Source organism: Chiloscyllium plagiosum, chromosome 3 (genome assembly GCF_004010195.1).
Source record: "Chiloscyllium plagiosum isolate BGI_BamShark_2017 chromosome 3, ASM401019v2, whole genome shotgun sequence".
Taxonomy (NCBI): Eukaryota; Metazoa; Chordata; class Chondrichthyes; order Orectolobiformes; family Hemiscylliidae; genus Chiloscyllium; species Chiloscyllium plagiosum.
The window spans coordinates 92,871,959-92,878,225 of NC_057712.1; positions in this window are offsets into that span (position 1 = coordinate 92,871,959).

Below are 6,267 nucleotides of genomic sequence, written 5' to 3' on the forward strand. Positions count from 1 at the left end.
TGTAATCTCCTAACATCCTCCTCACATTTCACCCTGCCACCCAGCTTTGTATCATCAGCAAATTTGCTAATGTTATTACTGATACCATCTTCTATATCATTAACATATATTGTAAAAAGCTGCGGTCCCAGCACGGATCCCTGCGGTATCCCACTGGTCACTGCCTGCCATTCCAAAATGGAGCTGTTTATCACTACCCATTGTTTCCTATCAGCCAACCAATTTTCAATCCAATCTAGTACTTTGCTCCCAATACCATGCACCCTAATTTTACTCACTAACCTCCTGTGTGTGTCTTTATTAAAAGCTTTCTGAAAGTCCAGGTACACTACATCTACTGGATCTCCCTCGTCTATCTTCAGAGTTACATCCTCAAAAAATTCAAGAAGATTAGTCAAGCATGATTTCCCCTTCATAAATCCATGCTGACTCTGTCCTAACCTGTTACTACTATCCAGATGTGCCGTAATTTCATCCTTTATAATAGACTCCAGCATCTTTCCCACCACTGAGGTCAGACTAACTGGTCTATAATTTCCTGCTTTCTCTCTCCCACCTTTCTTAAAAAGTGGTATAACATTAGCCACCCTCCAATCCTCAGGAACCGACCCCGAATCTATCGAACTCTGGCAAATAATCACCAACGCATCCACGATTTCCCGAGCCACCTCCTTCAGTACCCTGGGATGTAGACCATCAGGCCCCAGAGACTTTTTAACCTTCAGACCTAACAGTCTCTCCAACACCAAATCCTGGCAAATATAAATTCCCTTAAGTTCAGGTCCTTCAGCCACTGTTACCTCAGGGAGATTGCTTGTGTCTTCCCCAGTGAACACAGATCTGAAGTACCCATTTAATTCTTCTGCCATTTCTTTGTTCCCCGTAATATATTCCCCTGCTTCTGTCTTCAAGGGCCCAATTTTAGTCCTAACCATTTTTTTTGCCTTGCATATACCTAAAAAAGCTTTTACTATCCTCCTTTATATTATTGGCCAGTTTACCTTTGTACCTCATTTTTCCTCTGCGTATTTCCTTCTTAGTAATCCTCTGTTGCTCTTTAAAACTAATGCCCTAAAAAATGTATTCCATTCAATGAATGTTGTTCTTTGCAAAATAAAAACTGAAAGAACTGTTGATGCTGTAAATCAGAAACAAAAGCAGAAATTATTGGAAATGCTCAGCAGGTCTGGCAGCATCTGTGAAGATAAATCAGTGTTAATGTTTCATGTTCAGTGACCCAAAACATTAGTTCTGATTTTTCTTCACACCTTTCAGTATCTCTAGAACATAGACATCTTCTCAGTTTCTTCCTAAATAAAATTCAAGGATTCAATGTCTTCAATGTTGCTTGACTCTAGGAAATAGACACTTGTTCCCAGATCATAAAAACATCTTCTGACATCTCCCATAACATGAACCCAGCTTCCATTGCAGCCATTTCCTAGTTCACCGCTCCTTTGATCCAATATTTATGATCCACTCCACTTCTCCCACAGGCCAAACACACTGCTCAAAGATAGAAGAGATTCCTATCCCCCACAAGTGCCCAAGTCATAGGAACAGAACCTCTTATTTTCCCTACATGCCATAAATTCCAAACTGGACTTTTATATTTTTGATGCATTCCATATTCTAATATAGCGAATTAAAGTCACAGATTCTACTTGAAAATGAACTACTCAATTAACTGTGAAGTGCTTTGAGAATGTTCTGATGTCTACAAAAGGTACAATAGAAACACAAAATCTTGCTTTATCAGTCATTCTATACCTGTCTTAGTAACTGAAATTTTGATAATTAATAAGCTTATAAATTAAATTTTAAAATTAAAACATCACAAACTATAGATTTTACAACGACACGATTACATTTCCATTGAATTCTCTTTTTATTCTTTTCGATCAATGTTCTTATCTAAAGGTCTGAGGCTCTCCTGAGTGCCTTGAATCTAACCGAATGTTTTTATCAAATGCAATATAAATTTAAAAACACAAAAATGTCACTGACTGAATTATGGCTGCCTATTCTATTTTTTTTCTGTCAAACAGATTTTCCAAGGGTTAATTGAAACCCAATTCTTTTTTCCCCCAGTTATGATTGAGACAATAAACAGTGAATGCTCATTGGTTTACTTATTTCAGAACCATCTTGTAAAGAACAATAACAGAAGTTGCTGGAAAAGCTCAGCAATCTGGCAGCATGTTTGCCAGCAGGGGCTTTCATCACTTCTTAAAATCAAATAGAATTTGACATATTAGGACAGTTTCACACCAACCTTCATCTAATGGCCTGGCAGAAAGAGTGGTCCAAAGTTTGAAGATTGGACTGAAGAGGCAACATATTGCCTCACTAGATGCCAAACTGTCATGGTTTGATTATAGGACAACCTATAAATAGCACTAGCAGAGTTGCTAATGGCTAGAAGACTCTACATCAGGTTAAGCCTGATCTTCCCGGACCTGAAGGGGGGAGGGTGAAATGGCATCAGGAATACCAGTGTAAAATCCAAAATTCTACCAGGCAAGAGAGGTAATTTGATACAGGGACAAAGTTTGGTACAAGAATCATGCAAATAGCCCTGCATGGGTAAGAAGCATGAACGACATGAGATCAGGATAAGCGACTTATAAAGTTTGGTGCAATAGCCCTGAATAAGCACATGGACCATTTGCAAGCTGCAGATTCACAGGGAGTAAAACTTGCCCTGATTCTTGGAGCCGTCAAAAAAACTTCAGGGGCCCATTGATTCACTCTCTGCATTAAACATTGTCGAATTCTCTGAATCAGAAATAGACATCTTGGAAGATTTTGGAGATGTGTAGCTCAGATTGTGGATCAGGTTGTAGGTTTGCTCACTGAGCTGGTGGGTTTGTTGCTCAGATGTTTCGTCACTGTGCTAGGTTACATCGTCATTGAGCCTCCAGTGAAGCAATGATGGAAGTAGCCACCTTGAAGCTTCTGCCTCTGGGAGAAGGAAGTGAAAGTCTATCGAGGTGCTTCAGGCACAAGAAGTGAGCTACCATTCATTACACGCCTCCCATGTCGGCTTGCAAGTTGGAAGAACCTGACCCGAGGCTCTTAAAGGAATCAGACAAGCCCATGACCTTGGACTCAGAGAGGGAGGAATGTGGTGATTATAATGATGTCAGCCAGGTCGACCTCATAGAATATGAGTTCCCCGATTGGGGCTGTTAATCTTGTCCAAATGGGAGCCCTGGATCAAAAGGATGAATGTCAGGAGTATTGGGCCCCTGAATGCCTGACTCAGTGAGAGACAGTACCATTGTCAAAGCTAGTTATTTGTAAATAACGGGTGACTAGTGAAAGGATGCTGGCCTAAGGAGTTATTTCAGAACTAATAATATACTGGGGGATTTGTCATGGCGATTGAGAAGTATCAGGTCTCTCAAGACCTGATAAAATTGACAAGAACCTGGCCATTGAATTCAAATTTGCTTCCTTTTAAAAATGAAAACCTGCTTTTGCAAACTGTTTAGTGCCAATATGCTTGCTTGCACCATCCAATTCTCTCACAGAATCCAAACTTTTTTAAGTCTTTATTTTACACCTTTCTCCTTTGATACCAGTGTGGGAAGGGAAACACGTATGTCCTCAGTCAATGCTCATAAGCTCCCTGATGGGCTATGAACAAACTTCAGGGGAGCAGTTTTGAATTTTTCAACTGGCAGCCATGAGGAACACACTGGGACATGCTACGGCCAATATAGGGTACTGTCAGGACCGGTGCTTGGTTGCCAGCTACTTGGAATATATAATCAATGATCTACCTGAGGGAATTAACTGTAATAACTCTAAGTTTGCACATGACACAAAGCTGTGTGGGAGGAACAACTTTGAGGCAGATGTGCAGATGTTGCAGTGTGATTTGGACAAGTTGATTGAGAGAGCAAATACACGACAGATGAAAAAGTATAATGTGAATGAGTGTGAGGTTATCAACTTCGGTAACGAAAACAGGAAGGCAGATTATTAACTGAACAGCAATAGCTTGGGAAGGTGAGAGGTGTTCCGAGACCTGGATGTCCTTGTACACCAGCTTACTGAAAGTAAACAGATAGGTGCAGCGATCATGAGAAAGGCAAATGGTAAGTTGGTTTTCATTGCAGGGGATTTAAGTACAGGAACAGTGATGTCTTGCTACAGTTGTACAGGTCTTCAGTGAGCTCACACCTGTAATATTATGTAGGGTTTTGGTCGCCTTTTCTGAAGAAAAATGTTCTGGTTATAGAGAGAGCGCAACAAAGGTTTACCAGATTGATTCCTGCACTGACAGGATTGATGTTTGAAGAGACACTGGATCGGTTAAGACTATATTTACTGGCATTCAGAAGAATGAGAGGGAATCTCACATGTTAATCTGGTCCAATCAAGGAGCCCTGGATCAAAAGGATGTATGTCAGAAATATTGGACCCCTAAATGCCTGACTCATTGAGAGTCACAGAAACCTATAAAATTCTAAGAGGGCTAGGTGGGGTAAATGCAGTAAGGATGTTCCCGATGGCCAGGAAGTCCAAAACCACGGATCACAGTTTAAGGGTTTGGGGTCGGAACTGAGAAGAGTAGAAATGTCTTCACCCAGAGAGTGTGAGCCTATGGAATTCTCTGTTACAGAAGGCAGTTGAGGCCAAAACATTGACTGAATAGTTAGATATAGTTCTTAGAATTAAAGGGAATAAATGGTGTGGGAGAGAATGTGGGAAGGTCATTGAGTTGAATGATCAACCATGATCATATTGAATGGTGGAGGAGGCTTGAAGGGCTGGATGGCCTACTCCCTGCTCCTATTTTCTATGTTTTCTTACAGCTTTTCCCTAATTGTTAATTAACTGTATAGTTCTCTACTAAGACAATAAAGAATTGCAAGATAAAGAAATGTATGGCATCAGATTCTAATTATTAATATTGTCTCAAATGAATCATTGATAAATCTAAATGTCCCTAAGAGTTCCAGAATCTATCAATGTATTTTTGTTAAACGAGCTAACTGTTAAAGTCCTTCCCTTTCATTTAGGTTTACTTGTTAAATTCTCCATCACCATGTCCTCTCCCCCCTCCCCTCACTCTAATGAGACTGTCTGTCCTTCCAGTCTGGCAGTTAGACACACCATTTTTCTGCCATTCTCACACTCCAAGCACTTAATCTGTGCTCAACTACCTCCCCCCGTCTCCACTGTAGCATAAATGCTGTCCCCTCCACACTTCACGTCAGCTCTGATGGAGAGTCATCTAAACTCAAAATGTTAGCTTACTGTCTTTCTATTGATGCAGCTGGACCCACTGTGATCTCCAGAATTTTTTGTTTTCAGTACAGATTCCCTCATCTGCAGTCATTTGTTCCTACTTGATAAAATGTGATCTCTGTGATTGCTGTTGTAGAGTATAAGCTAACTAAAAGTCACTTGGAAAGACAGTATTGCCTTCTTTTATTCTCCAGAGAGATAGGAGCTGCACTACCAAAAAAAAATGTTACCACTGCCCTAAATCTACACACAGTAGGTTTCTTCACAAATTATTACATAAAGCTAGTGATACAACTTAATTCCAATGTAATGTATGCACATAGCCAGTCTACATACTTTAGAAAGACATAACCAAAACACGTGTCTTCAAACTAAAGCTGTTCCACTTCAAAGTGACTGTACAGTTTATATGGAGTCATAAATAAAAAATATCTCTTTTACCACTGAGTTATGGTAGCCTGGGGCCAGATGGTTAATCTCACTCAACAGCAGCAACACAGAACAGACAGAGGCTAACATGATGCCAGAGTCTTATATTCACCACAATAGAATATAATGGATTATTAATATCTTGTTTGCTTGGTAATTACACAAGTTGAAAAATAAAATTCAATCCTACGGAGTGAGCAGGATAAATGGGACCTGACTGTAAATTGAATAAAGGTTGCAACAGGGGGAGCTTTCTGGTCAGCAGCAGACCAGAGAAGCACAGACAGGGGTTGCAAGGGGCCAAAGGTATTACCCAAGATATTGCATTCACTGAACAAGAGTTAGGTAACTGCAAATGACAGAGCACCAATGGCGGTGCCAATCGGATAGTTTTGGATATTTGCACTCTGGTCCAATGGACTGATGCTTTGTAGCCCTATTTGGTAGATAACTATCATCCTTAGTTTCTGCACATTCAGGTCATTTCAGGGATCAGATGTGGACCAGCTTGGTATCTCACACTCAGCAGCTTATCACATCATTGTGTAAACTGACGTCTGCGGCCTTCTTCCACAG